Below are 15,041 nucleotides of genomic sequence, written 5' to 3'. Positions count from 1 at the left end.
ATTTGGTCCCCTTAGGCCTCGAGGCCTTTGCTGAAGCTCGCAGGGAAGGGGGATTGCTCCCCTGGAATCCACTAGCTGGGGTGGACTGCCAGCTGTTGTCTAAAGGTGTTGTGTGGGAAGAGCTGGTCTGAGAATGAAACCAACCCCAGGGAGATGAAAGAAACCCCGCCAGGGTGTTTGCTCCAAATGTCTGGATCCAACCTTGCCTAAAGCAAGGATCTCCCGAACTTCAGTCACTGGAGCCAGGAAATCTCCTTTTGTATAAACATTGAAACACTCTTTTCCAATGTTGAGACTCGGAGTCCCACTGGATGCAGGACCACCACCCTCACCAACGTCACCTCCCACTCCTCCACCATGACCCCTTTTCTTTTTTGGAACCCCAGGTCACTGTCTCTGCCTGATGGGCCCTCCCTGCAGAACTGAGCATCTTCCCCCAGCTCCACCTCCCACACCCTTGCTGGGCTCAATGGAGGGGGGGGCTGCTTGTTGGGCTCCCCCCAACCTCCCCAGCTCGTGTGCGCAGACACTCTCTCTCTCACTCTTACTCTTTCTCAAATAAAACCTTTTTAAAAGCACATTTACATTTCATTAACAGAGGTTTTTTGTAAGATACTTCATATCATGAGTATAAATAGAAGGTGCCAGAAAAATAAATACCAGACAGTCTTCTTGTCCTGTTTGGAGGTACCACACTGACCTTAAAAGGGGTGTCCCCCCAAAAAAAGGGGTGTCCCAGGGGCACCTCAGTGGCGCAGTTGGTTAAGCATCTGACTCTTGGTTTTGGTTCAGATGGTGGAATCGAGCCCCAACTCGGCCTCACCGCTCAGCAAGGAGTCTGCCTGGGACTCTTTCTTCCTCTCCCTCTGCCCCTCCCCAGGCTCACTCATTCTCCCTCCCTCTCTCACTCTCTCAAATAAATAAGTCTTTTTTTTCTAAGATTTTATTTATTTATTAATGATAGACATAGAGAGAGAGGTAGAGACACAGGCAAAGGGAGAAGCAGGCTCCATGCCAGGAGCCCGACGCAGAACTCGATCCCAGGACTCCAGGATCGTGCCCCGGGCCAGAGGCAGGCGCTAAACCACTGAGCCACCCAGGGATTCCCTCAAATAAATAAGTCTTGATAAAGGAGAAAGGGTGTCCCCAGAAGCCTCATGGCCCTCATCCTTTCTACACCCCCACTGTGGCCCATTCCTTACCTGCATGCAGCCCATGAGCTTCCTGGCCTGTCCCAGAGCCCAGTGGGCATGGCCACCCATAGAGTCCCTTTAGTTGCTGCTCCTACCTGCTGGAAATGCTTCTGCCCATCAGGACAGCCAGAGCAGCCTGAAGTGACAACTTCTAGGGATTGCCCCCTCCAAGGGAGGGGAGCTTGCAGAAAACATGGTCATCCTGGTCAGGGCCTGGAGAGAGCCAGGGGCCTCCCTGAAGCTGGCAGCAGACCTGCTGGGACCTGGATCATAGAGACATAGGGACATGGCTGGCTGCTGCTCAGACTGTGTGAGCACTGTGGGGGCCACAGCCCTCTGGGCCTCCCAGGGCACTGAACACTACCATTCCACTCCCTTCTTCCAGTTGCAGGGACACCTTTCTCTTCTGGAGAAGCAGGGCCCTGACAGCTAAGCTCTGGCCGAGCCCCAAGGCACTAGGGTCGGACTGTGATCCTAGCAAGGCAAGGGGTAGGCCCTGGACCCGACATTGGGGCAGATGGCCTTTGTTGGGAGCCATGCCTCGTTCTCAGAATCTGGCTTCTGGAAGTGGGCAAAGCCTTCACCTCAAGTGGAAGGTAAGTCTCAGTTCCTCTCTAGGAGGTGGCCTTTCTCATGTGCTATCTCCTGCCTCTGTCCACAAAAGCAGGAGTGTGGCCCAGTTACCCTGCAAGTGCCTCAGCCACCACTGGGCCACACTGTGCCATGGCCTGGCCATCTGTGTGGCCTGAGCTGGGGGAGGGGGTGGCCTCCACCGCTCCCCCACTGCCCTGCCCCCGGCAGGCATCCACAGTGGGCATCAAGATGTATGAGCAATGAACTTGGGGGAAGATGCCCCACAGATCCCAGGCCCAGGGCATGGTGGCCACTAGTGGCCAACAGGGAGGGCAGAGAAAACACTTTCTGAATGGCTGCTCCTGTCCCCAGATGCCAGGGCCCCAGGGGCAGGCCTCAGTACCAGAGTCACCTCAGCCCTGGGACACGACCATTGAAAGCAACAACAGGGCAGCCCCGGTGGTGCAGCGGTTTAGCGCCGCCTGCAGCCTAGGGCGTGATCTGGAGACCCTGGATCAAGTCCCACGTCGGGCTCTCTGCATGGAGCCTGCTTCTCCCTCTGCCTGTGTCTCTGCCTCTCTCTCTCTCTCTCTGCATCTCTATGAATAAATAAGTAAAATCTTAAAAAAAAAAAAAAAAAAAGAAAGCAACAACAGATGCCCTGGCACTGGGCGATGCTCCAAGGTGTGCCGTGGGACCCTCTGCCTGCCTTACCCATCATCACCTTTGCTTCTGAGTGGGAGAAGCTGGTGCAGAGGCTGACCGACTGTTCTGGGTACTTGGAAGCACATCTCCAGGGCAGTATGGGCAGCAGGCTGCCATCTGCTGTCCCCACCACCACTTAGTCTTGTTTTCTCACTTGTAGGGCAAGTCCCAAATTCCAGGGTCCCTGTGGCCTGCCTGGCTCTGAACTCTGGGGTTTGGGCAGCTGCTCTGGGGTTCCAGTGGCTTCCCGAGACATGGGCAGATGGGAGCACAGCACTTCGTGCATGGCTGAGACTCCGAGGACAGGAAGGACTGTAAGCCTGGCTTGTGACCCCAATCCCTTCACTACCTAGTATAGGTAGCCAAGTGTGACAGGGTGGCCATTGAGTCCAAAGGGCCACGTGACAACCAGCAGGGCAAACAGGCTGATTCCACCCGGTGTAGAAGGGAAACTGAGGCTCAGGGGGTCTGGGAGGCTGGAACATGGAGCCATGTCCCACCCAGGACCCCATCAAGGAGTCTGCAGGTGCAGGGACTCCTGATGGGGCTCCCCCTCAGGTGCTGCCCATGGCTCTGTACCTTACCACCCCCTCCCCGAACAGATTAGGACAGGCCTTGGCAAGACAGTGGCTTTGGCCTCACATGCCTTAAATTGAGCAATAAGAGTGGCGAGCAGAGCAGAGTACAATCTGCGTGTATTGTTTCCAAGGGTCAGGAAGAAGGTACACGCAGAGGTCACCCAATTTCCATCAGGTTCATTTCCGCTTTTTTTTTCTCCTTCATATAGGATTTTTTTTAACAGAAGTATAGTTGACACGCAATGTCACTGTAGTTACCCTGTGCCCCCCACAAGTGCAGCTTCTGCTCTGGGACAGAGACCCTTGTGCAGCCAGTGGTGGCCAAGGACATCAGGAAGGCAGAGCAGGAGTGGGCCTGCTGTGGTCAGGGCATTGTGGCCCCTCCCCACCTCCCCACAGGACACTCTACTGACTTAAGTCTACTCAGTTTCTTTAGGAAATTATCCATTTTGTTCTCAAATGTTTCAGCATGAACATGTCCACAGTGTTTTTGTTCTTGCTGCATATGTAATTGTACCCTCTCGTCCACTCCTAAAAACGGTCCTGTGTGGCGCTCTGTTCTTGCTAGGAAAAGTCTACTCCGCCCTTTGGTAAGTTTGAGCTCTGCAGGCCAGTGTTTCCAGAAGTTTTACAGGAGAGCTATTGCCTCTGGCCTTGCTCTGTTCCCAGCTGCTGCAGGACAGGGATCTTGGGGGGATGAGAGAGGGACACTCAGCGCTCCTGCTCTCTGGCATCCGCAGATATCCAGACCCTGGGAAAGTTTGGCGTGGAGCATTGGGAGAAGCCTCTCCTGTTTTCCTGCTGATGCTGTAAAGGTGATTCTGGTCATGCTGTCTGCACAAGGGCACCTTCTCCCACACCTGGACTTCTAAGAGTGTGACCTGTCACCCCCAAATCCAACATTCTGGTTGGATCCATCATTAGTAACTGCTATCTAAACTGACGTGTTCTTTTCTGGAGGACATGTGAGAGACTTCCCTGTGAAGCCAGAGGAAAGCACTGGAATCTCTATTTTCTCCCTTTCTGCAAAAAGTTATGCTGAATCTCATAACTGTGCTGGTCTCATTACTTAAAAAGCATCAAAGTCTCTGTTTCATATCCTCCTCCATGCAGTGTTCTTCTTTTTCTTTTTTCTTTTTAAGATTTTATTTATTGGGACACCTGGGTGGCTTAATGGTTGGGCGTCTGCCTTTGACTCAGGGCCTGATCCTAAATAAAATCTTTTTTTTTAAGATTTTTTTAAGATTTTATTTATTTATTCATGAGAGACATAGAGAGAGGCAGAGACACACAGGCAGAGGGAGAAGCAGGCTCCGTGCCGGGAGCCTGACGCGGGACTCGATCCCAGACTGGATCCGGGACTCCAGGACCACGCCCTGGGCCAAAAGCAGGCACCGAACAGCTTAGCCACCCAGGGATCCCCCGCCCCCCCCCCCCCTGCGCCATGCAGTGTTTTTCCTGAAGGCGTCGTCCTCAGCGCTGGTCCCCCGAGGACACGAGGACACAAGGAAACGTCTAAGTCGGAGCCACTCCTCCCAGCCCTGCGTGAGCGCGCCCCTGCCACCCAGTGGCTAATCATGCAGGACCTGCTCACTTGTCCCTGAGTCATTGAAGGACACGGGGCCCTGCTGGCCAGGGAGACCAGAGAGAAGGCAGGATGCCTGCAGTACACTGAGCGCACCTGCTGGTTCTCGGCGTCCCCCCCTTCCCGGCCCACCGAGGGCAGTGCCCCCCACCCCCCTCCACTTCTGTGGGCAGTGTCCCCCCTCCTGACCGCCCCCCTCTGCAGACAGTGCCCCCCACCCTGGCCTCTGGGGACAGCGTCCCCCCCCCTCCCCGCGCCTCTGCAGGCAGTGCCTCTCGCCCCGCCCACCCCTGCAGACAGTGCCCCCCCCCACCCTCTCCTCTGTGGGCTCCCCCTCCTCTCTGTGGGGAGGTGGGGCACTTTGGTTCCTGGTTCCCTGCACTCATTTCCCTCAGCTCAGCCATGCACATAAAATGACACTTTCTACATTCTACACAATTTTCCATCATTCCACTGAGGACTTTCAAGTGATTAAATCCACGTTGTTGCGGAAAGTGGGCCTCTTCTTGCTCAATAGTTGGTTTATTTCATCATTCGATTTTTTTTTTTTTCAGGGGCAAAACCTGGCTCACAAATACGTGGTTATAAAAATACGTTTGGCGGGCAGCCCCGGCAGCGCAGCGGTTTAGCGCTGCCTGCAGCCCAGGGTGTGATCCTGGAGACCAAGGATCGAGTCCCACGTTGGGCTCCCTGCGTGGAGCCTACTTCTCCCTCCTCCTGTGTCTCTGCCTCTCTCTATGTCTCTCTTTTTTTTTTTTTTTTTAAATTTATTTATTCATGAAAGACACGGAGAGAGAGAGAGAGGCAGAGACACAGGCAGAGGGAGAAGCAGGCTCCATGCAGGGAGCCCGACGTGGGACTTGATCCCGGGTCTCCAGGATCACGCCCTGGGCTGCAGGCGGCGCTAACCCGCTGAGCCACCCGGGCTGCCCTCTCTCTGTCTCTCTATGTCTATCATAAATAAATAAATAAATCATATATATATATATAATTTAAAAAAATAAAAAATACGCTTGGGGAACTGTTCCCTAAGGCGCAGGCGGCCACGGTGGTCGGCAGGTGTGCTTCCCCGCAGAGGCAATTAGCGAGTCCTCGCCCTGTGTTTACAGCCGTAGCATACTCAGTGCTCTCTCCTTTTGCCTTTCCTCCCTGATGAGATGCCTGTGGATGCAGTGCGAGGCTGCGGCAGCAACCCGTGGCTGGCAAGCTTTGCTTTCCGTTTTCAGCACTATACACCTGCTGCACACGCTACCCGGGAACAGACGCTGTGCGAACCAGCGCGCCTAGGCCCTGGAGCGGATGCAACCAGGCCTCTAGGAACCTGGGCGCGCGCTTCACGCCGCCTCCGGGAGGGGGCGCTGCCGACCCGGCAGCATCACCACCTGCTGGTCACGCGGGGCACTGCAAGGGTCCCAGCAGCAACCACGTGATTCTCCCCTTCAGGAAGTGTCCTGGGCGTGGGGGGTGGGTTCTTGCCTTTAAAGAAACTGCTTGAACTTTCACTTAAAAAAAAAAAAAAAAAAGACTTCTTTTTCTGTCCTTGTGGTGTACTTGGCCGATTTTCTTTTCATCTTACCAATTAGTCTTGCCCTTGACTTTTACTTGTACTGTTGGTTGTAAATCACTCGGGGATTGTGGTCCTTTGGATTTTCTCGTAAGGGTTCTGCCAGGCAAAAATGCTTCATTTTTACGTAGTAAAATGTAACACCCATTATTTATCACTTCTGGATTTGGGGTAACGTTTATAAAAACTTTCAAGTTGATGTTAAAAAAAGGATTCTCGGGATCCCCGGGTGGCACAGCGGTTTAGCGCCTGCCTTTGGCCCAGGGCGCGATCCTGGAGACCCGGGATCGAATCCCACGTCAGGCTCCTGGTGCATGGAGCCTGCTTCTCCCTCTGCCTGTGTCTCTGCCTCTCTCTCTCTCTCTCTCTCTCTGTGACTATCATAAATAAATAAAAATTTAAAAATAAATAAATAAAATAAAAAAATAAAAAAAGGATTCTCTGGGGATCACTGGATGGCTTAGCGATTTAGTGCCTGCCTTGGGCCCAGGGCCTGATCCTGGGGTCCTGGGATCAAGTCCCACATTAGGCTCCCTGCATGGAGCCTGCTTCTCCCTCTGCCTGTGTCTCTGCCTCTCTCTCTGTGTTTCTCATGAATAAATCTTAAAAAAAAAAAAAAAAAAAAGGATTCTTGGGGCACATGGCTGGCTGGCTGGGTGGAAACAGCCACCTGATCTGGAGGCCCTCAGTTTAAGCCTCAGGTTGGGTGTAGAGATCACTGAAAAATAAAATCTTCAGGGAGAAAAAAAGGGGGGGGGATTCTTCTTTGGTTTCCTCTAGGCTGCCATAATTTTATTTATTCCAGGTCGAATTTTGATCAACTTGGGATTTGTTCTGGCACAAGACACAAGCTCCAGAATCAACTTTATTAAATGGTCCCCCCTTTCTTCAGGAATTTATGATGGGGAGGCCCACCCCTAATACTACAGGAATTCCATGCAGTGCTTCTGGATTCCACTCTGTTTTAATTATTTGGATGTGAATAAGCTTTACCATCTAGTAGGGCTCATATCCCTTCATTTTGTTTGTGGTAAATGTTCTGGGGATTCTTGCTTTTTTTTTTTTAATTTTTATTTATTTATGATAGTCACAGAGAGAGAGAGAGAGAGGCAGAGACATAGGCAGAGGGAGAAGCAGGCTCCATGCACCGGGAGCCTGATGTGGGATTCGATCCCGGGTCTCCAGGATCGCGCCCTGGGCCAAAGGCAGGCGCCAAACCGCTGCGCCACCCAGGGATCCCGGATTCTTACTTTTTTAATGTATGACCTTTAATTATCATTTTTTAAATTTAAATTCTAGCTAGTTAACATATAGTGTAGTGTCAGCTTCAGAAGTAGAATTTAGGGCAGCCCGGGTGGCTCAGCGGTTTAGCACTGCCTTCAGCCTGGGGTGTGATCCTGGAGACCTGGGATCGAGCCCCACGTCAGGCTTCTTGCATGGAGCCTGCTTCTCCCTCTGCCTATTTCTCTATGAATAAGTAAATAAAATATTTTTTTAAAAAACAAATAAATAAGTCTTTATTTTTTAAAAAGATTTTCTTGGGGATCCCTGGGTGGCTCGGCAGTTTGGCCCCTGCCTTCGGCCCAGGGCATGATCCTGGAGTCCCAGGATCGAGTCCCACATTGGGCTCCCTGCATGTAGCCTGCTTCTCCCTCTGCCTGTGTCTCTGCCTCTCTCTTTCTGTGTGTCTCTCATGAATAAAGAAAATCTTTTCTATTTTTTTTACAAATATTAATTTATTTATTCATGAGAAACACACACACAGAGGCATTTGGTCAGTGGGAACCCACACACTTTCAACATGTGTATTGAGAAGTGTTATTTCTGTTGGGGTCCTATTTACCCCAGCCACGGCATTGTGTTTGTCCACAATGATTGCAAGGTATTCAGATTCTGTAAATCCAAGTGTCATAAAAACTGTAAAAAGAAGCGCAATCCTCACAAAGTCAGGTGGACTAAAGCATTCAGTAAAGCAGCTGGTAAAAAGCTTACAGTGGATAATTCATTTGAATTTGAAAACCGTAGAAATGAACCTGTCAAATACCAGTGAGAGTTATGGAATACAACTACTGATGCAATGAAGAGAGTTGAAGAGATCAAACAGAAGTGCCAAACTAAATTTATAATGAATAGATTAAAGAAAGATAAAGAATTATAGAAAGTTCAGGACATCAAAGAAGTCCAGCAAAACATTCATCTTATCCAGGCCCATCTTGCAGGCAAAGGAAAGCAGCTGGAAGAGAAAATGGTGCAGAAATTACAAGAGGTTGTGGATATGGAAGATATTTCTTTAAAATTTTCACTCTCAGGGGATCCCTGGGTGGCTCAGCGGTTTAGGTTTAGAGTCTGCCTTTGGCCCAGGGCGCGATCTTGGAGTCCCGGGATCGAGTCCCACATCAGGCTCCCGGCATGGGCCTGCTTCTTCCTCCTCCTGTGTCTCTGCCTCTCTCTGTCTCTATGTCTATCATAAATAAATAAATCTTTAACAAATAAAAATAAAAATAAATAAAATTTTCACTCTATGTCTATACGTGTGTTTGAAAATCTCCTTAGGAGGGATCCCTGGGTGGCGCAGCGGTTTGGCGCCTGCCTTTGGCCCAGGGCGCGATCCTGGAGACCCGGCATCGAATCCCACGTCGGCCTCCTGGTACATGGAGCCTGCTTCTCCCTCTGCCTATGTCTCTGCCTCTCTCTCTCTCTCTCTCTCTGTGTGACTATCATAAATAAATAAAAATTAAAAAAAAAAAAAGAAAATCTCCTTAGGAGACTAAGAACTTATAAATTATCAACTTATATATATATATTTTCATATCTTTTTATCAATTTATATTTTAACTAAGGTAACTCAAATGAAAGATAATTAAAAGTACATCTCTTGTACATTGCTGTCTGCAAAACATCAGATATTGTGGATGTTAGATTGCATCTTCATTGTTAAACCTTTACTGATAGTTACATTTATGTAAGTCATGCAAATTCTTTTTATAAATACAGAGTGACATGCGGACATAAAATGGTCCTGCCATTTGGATGGTGGCAGGAGGTGGTATTTATATAAGAACTAATGATAAAAATTCATAGCTAGCAATATGTAAAATAAATTTTCTTTGCAGTAAAAACAAAAAAGTTTTTAGTGATTTATTTGGCTGAGAGAGAGAGAGCACAAGTAGGCTGAGTGACAGGCAGAGGGAGAGGGAGAAGCAGCCTCCTGGCTGATAAGGGAGCCTGATGTGCGGCTCCATCCTGGACCCTGGGATCATGACCTGAGCGGAAGGTCGTGAGTTCGAGCCCCACACTGAGTGTAGAGATCACTTAAATAAAAACCAAAAACTAAAAAAAAAGAAAAAGAAAAAGAAGATTATGGTTTCATGTACACAGCCACAATGTACTTCTGTATGGAGACGAGCCCTTAGAATCCATGGAGTGGGGATCCCTGGGTGGCGCAGTGGTTTGGTGCCTGCCTTTGGCCCAGGGCGCGATCCTGGAGGCCCGGGATCGAGTCCCACGTCGGGCTCCCGGTGCATGGAGCCTGCTTCTCCCTCTGCCTGTGTCTCTGCTTCTCTCTCTCTCTCTCTCTCTCTGACTATCATAAATAAATAAATAAATAAATAAATAAATAAATAAATAAATAATATTTAAAAAAAAAAAGAATCCATGGAGTGTTCTATTTATTTTATTTATTTTAAAAAGATTTTATTTATTTGTTTGTTTATTTATCTGTTTATTTATTTATTTATAAATATTTTATTTATTCATGGGAGACACAGATAGAGAGAGGCAGAGACACAGGCAGAGGGGAGGGAGAAGCAGGCTCCTTGCAAGGAGTCCAACGTGGCACTTGATCCCTGGACCCCGGGATCACACCCTGAGCCAAAGGCAGACACTCAACCACTGAGCCACCCAAGCATCACTTATTTTATTTTTTTTTTAAAGATTCGAAAGAGAGTAAGCCGAGCAAGGGGCAGAGGGAGATAAGTCGACTCCCCACTGAGTGCAGAGCTTGACATGGGGCTTGATCTCAAGACCCTGAGGATCATGATGAGAGCTGAAATCAAGAGTCGGTCGCTTAATCAACTGAGCCACCCAGATGCCCCGCACAGAATGTTTTAAGTGTCATGGCATGCTCATCTACATCCTTCTCCAGTGCTCATGACAAGTAAGGGTGGCTGGTCCTCACGTTACAGCTGGTCCTGTTGGGATGTCCACACCGATCAAATTTATACCCATATCAGCTCCTACTGCCTCTGGACCAATCGGTTCATCCATTTCTTGAGTGCCTTCTCTGCCTCTCTCGGGAAGGTCCAAGATTTCTTTGCTTTTCCCCATCTTTGCTCCTACTGCTTGAGATTGTAATTCTGAGGAAGTAACTTTTACTTCTATTACATGTAGCTTTAATGTCAGAGATCGACCCCTATATCTGTTTTTCCTTTTAGGAAAAGATGTAGAAGTGTGCCCCCTACCTGGAGAGTCACCCTTCTGGAATCGTGCAAAGATCTGGAGACATGATCTGGCTCTTCCTGTTTTCAACCGTCTTCCTAGTGAGGGAAGCACAGGGCTGTGTTCTCTTCACAGGGGCTTCTGTTGCTTGCAGGGTACACCTTTGCCTATGTGACAAATTTTTCCGTCTGTGGAATCCAGTAGAATTTCAGTCAAAGCATTTTTTAAAAGATCTATTTATTTGAGAGACAGAGAGACAGAGACAGAGAGACAGAGACAGAGAGAGAAAGTTCATAAGCAGGAGGGGCAGAGGGAGAGAGAATCCCAAGCAGACTCCCTGCTGAGTGTGCAACCTGACACAGAGCTCAATCTCACGACCCTGAGTTCATGACCTGAACGGAAATCAGAGGTGAGACATTCAGCTGACCTAGCCGTCCAGGCCCCTAGTCAGCAGCATTTTTGTCCAGTGATGTCATCTAAATCCCTATTCTTTGGTGACTTCAGGTCCCCTTTGTTCTTCTTGGGAACTGCACAGAGACTTCCTCTGTGCAGTTTCCAACTGCAGAGTCAACATCCCCAGTGCCTTGGTCTTCCTCAGCACCATAAATTTACTTCTCTGAGGTAAACAATGGCCATTGCCTCCATTAGCCTCTTCTGTGGCCTACTTTTATTTTTCTGGAAAATTGTGACCATTATTTTTTTTTAAAGATTTATTTATTCATGAGAGACACAGATAAAGAGGGAGGCAGAGACAAAGGCAGGCGCCAAACCTCTGAGCCACCCAGGGATCCCCAGTTGTGACCATTATTGTTCCATTCTTTCTTGCTCCAACTTTTTATCATCCATTTTTTCTTTTTTAATATATATTTTTAAAGATTGCATCTGAGAGAGAAAGAGTGAGAGAGCTTGCACTCAAGAGAGAAAACGAGGGGACGCCTGGATGGCTCAGTGGTTAAAGTGTCTGCCTTCGGCTTGGGGCATGATCCTGGGATCGAGTCCCACATTGGGCTTGCTTCATGGAGCCTGCTTCTCTCTCTGCCTGTGTCTCTGCCTTTCTCTCTCTCTCTGAGTCTCTCATGAAAAAAGACAATTAAAAAAAAAAGGGGGGGGGGCAGCCTGGGTGCCTCAGTGGTTTAGCGCCTCCTTCAGCCCAGGGCCTGATCCTGGAGACCCAGGATAGAGTCCTGCGTCAGGGTCCCTGCATGGAGCCTGCTTCTCCCTCTGCCTGTGTCTCTGCCCTCTCTCCTCTCTATGTGTCTCTCATGAATAAATAAATAAAATCTTGAGAGAGAGAGAGAGAGAGAGAAAATGAGTGGGGGGGGGGGCAGGGGAGAGGGAGCTGCAGACTCTCTGCTGCCCAGGGAGCTTGACACAGGGCTCCATTGTAGGACCCCAAGATTATGATCTGAGCCGAAGGCAGACGCTTCACCGACTGAGCAATCCAGGCGCCACTCATGTTCCAATTTTTTTTCTTTTTTTCTTTTTTTAAAGATTTTATTTATGACCTCTGGAGGTCAGGGGGTGAGACTGAGTTCCAAGCCTCTCATCCCGTGGCTGGTCTCCCCATTGCTCATCCCTAGGAGCGTGAAAACTAATAAAGGAAAACCTCACTAAAGTGGACTGCTAATGCTAGAAGGGGAAGCTGAAAGGAGCTGTAGCATTCAATCTCAATTACAGGAAGAAAGGCCTCCTCAAGAGAATCATCAACAGGAAAGAACTGTCAATTACAGGCCCCAATAGGAAAAGATGTGCATTGCATCTCCTACAAGAAATCCACTGCCTCTGCAGCTCAGCCAGTGAGAAACCATCATCATCCTCAACTCCTGTTTCTCTCCAATGGGCTTTCATTCAAAACAACCCTCCCAACCTCCCCTTGCTCCATAAAATAACAATTCTGCCTTCGTTCTCTGGACTTATCTGTAGTTTTGCCATAGCTTATGTGTCCTGAAATGTAATTCTGTTTTTTCTTTTTAAGATTTTATTTATTTATGAGAGACATAGAGAGACAGGCAGAGACATAGGCAGAGAGAGGAGAAGCAGGCTCCATGCAAGGAGCCCCAGGCGGACTCAATCCTGGGACTCAGGGATCACGCCCTGAGCCAAAAGCAGACGCTCAACCACTGAGCCACCCAGGTATCCATGTTAATTCTCTGTTATTACCAAATAAGCCCACTTTTTGTGGGTAAAACAACTGTTTTATTTTTAAGGTTAACAAAGTATTCCCAAAAACCACCTTATCAATATAAATGCAGATGTGACTGAAAGAGGTGTTTTTTTTTTTTTTAAATTTTTATTTATTTATGATAGTCACGGAGAGAGAGAGAGGCACAGAGACACAGGCAGAGGGAGAAGCAGGCTCCATGCACCGGGAGCCCGACGTGGGATTCGATCCCGGGTCTCCAGGATCGCGCCCTGGGCCAAAGGCAGGCGCCAAACCGCTGCGCCACCCAGGGATCCCTGAAAGAGGCGTTTTATGAGTATCAAGACAGAGCTTTAGGACTGTTTTTACTTAGGAAGTTCAAACATTTTAGGAGCTCTGTGCTAGAAACAGGGATGCAAACCAAGTGCATGTTTACTGTTATAAGTCACAAAATCACAGGTTAACTAACCAAGAGAAGAGATGGACAGTAAATTTAAGGATATCTACCAGAAAAACACTGGGTTAGAGAATAAAGTTACAGGATTAGTCCAAGAAGTGCAATGAGAATCTGACAAACTGGGATCCCATCAGGAGCAAACAAGGGTTGCCTGGGTGGTGCAGCCCATTAAGCGTCTGGGTCCTGATCTCAGAGTCATGAGATGGAGCCCGAGTGCAGCCCTATGTTGGGCTCTGTGCTGGGCATGCCGTCTGCTTGGGTTTCTCTCTCCTTCTTCCTGTGTGTGTGCTCTCTCTCAAATAAATAAATCTTAGAAAAAAACACAGGAAAACAAGAGGGGAATTTTTAGGTTCCCCAACTGAAGGAAGAAAGAGAGCCTCCAGGATGAAGAGAAATGTGTACACAGAACAAAGTGAGGCTCACATCAAAGCATATTGGTGTGATACTTCTGAGCACCAAGGAGAAAGGGAAGATCCTAAAAGCTTTCAGGGAGAATGCGCAGAGAAGAAACCATCGACCAGGACTCAGAATAGGTTTGTACTTTTCAATAGCATCCCTGGAGGAGGGAAGCAAACAGTACTATGTGAGACATTCTGAAGGTAAAGCGTTTCCCAACTAGAATTCTACTGTCTGCGGCGCAGTCTATCAGAGATGAGCACAGAACATACTCTAGACACTGACCCTTTCCAGGAAGCTAGTGGAAGGGAGAGTAAACTGAAGGGAGATGCATGGGTTCCAGGCAGGGTGACCGCAGAGCAAGGCCAGAGGGGCCTGCCCATGGTGTGGGGACGGGGACGGGGACTGGGACAAGGCGGACAGGATCATCGGTAGGCCTGTGCAAAAACATCAGAGCGTCTGGAAAAACCAAATATGGCTTAGCAAAGATGTAGGCATGAGAACAACAGGTACGTGTGAAGCGGACAGCGGAGGACAGAGTCAGGCAGAGGTGACAATGGGCCACCACTGGGGCGGCGGCACTGCGGGCCTGCGGGCTCAGGCCTCAGGTCTCAGAGGGTCCACAACTCAGGCCTCAGGTCTCACTGGGCCCACAGCTCAGGCCTCAGGTGGCCCACAGCGTGTCCACCGGGAACCCCAAGGCAGTGGCCTCTGTTCAGATCCGGAAGGCTTCGGCCGGCGGACCGTACAAGGGCCGAAAGGACGTGCCGCTGGGGGCGACGGCAAGACTGCTGCTCTTCATCGCGAGGCTTCAATTCTGCCGGAACCAAAGCCGCACACTGGTGTCACTGATTTTCAGAGACTCTGGGTCGAGAACGCCTCTGCAGGCCGCTGCCTCCGTCTCCACGGCAACGGGCCGCGTCTCCTCGCCCGGTCTCTCCAAGCCGCGGTACGTAATGCCGGCGCGACCGTGACGCACTTCCGGGGAGGGCCCCGCCCCTCCCTGCGAGGGGGCGTGACCGCAAGTTCAGCGTACGGGCGGCGCTGACCTCGGCTCCCGGCGGCTTGGCCCACTTTCTTTGCCCGGCCCGTACAAGCCCGGTTCTCGGTGGCCTCCGGGGCACTAGGGCCCCGGCGCCCAACCCGACGAGGAGCCCAGTTCCTTCCTGTCCAGGCTGCTCAGCTCCGCGCCTCCCCGGACCCTTGGCGTGCTGAAGGGTCCACCAAGGCAGCCGCCGGCTTTTGACGACGCCTGTCACACGCTGTCCTACGTGAACGCGCTCTCCGTTCGCGTGTGCCACGGAGGCGAGCCCGGACCTTTCCCGTCGCTGTCCGGGCAGGGGCCGGGACTTCCTCCGTCACGCCCCGCCCCCTGAGGCCGCGTGCGTCACCGCCTCCGCGGGGCCTCCTGGG

At 50.1% G+C, this 15,041-nt stretch overlaps 1 pseudogene; it reads left to right on the top strand.

Annotated features, from left to right (window-relative positions):
- The first annotated feature begins 7,993 nt into the window (after positions 1–7,993).
- LOC140625791 (uncharacterized) lies at positions 7,994–15,004 on the top strand (annotated as a pseudogene).
- Positions 15,005–15,041: the final 37 nt, after the last annotated feature.

The sequence above is a fragment of the Canis lupus genome, chromosome 3 (genome assembly GCF_048164855.1).
Source record: "Canis lupus baileyi chromosome 3, mCanLup2.hap1, whole genome shotgun sequence".
In the NCBI taxonomy this organism is placed as follows: Eukaryota; Metazoa; Chordata; class Mammalia; order Carnivora; family Canidae; genus Canis; species Canis lupus.
This window is presented reverse-complemented; position numbering and strand designations above follow the sequence as displayed.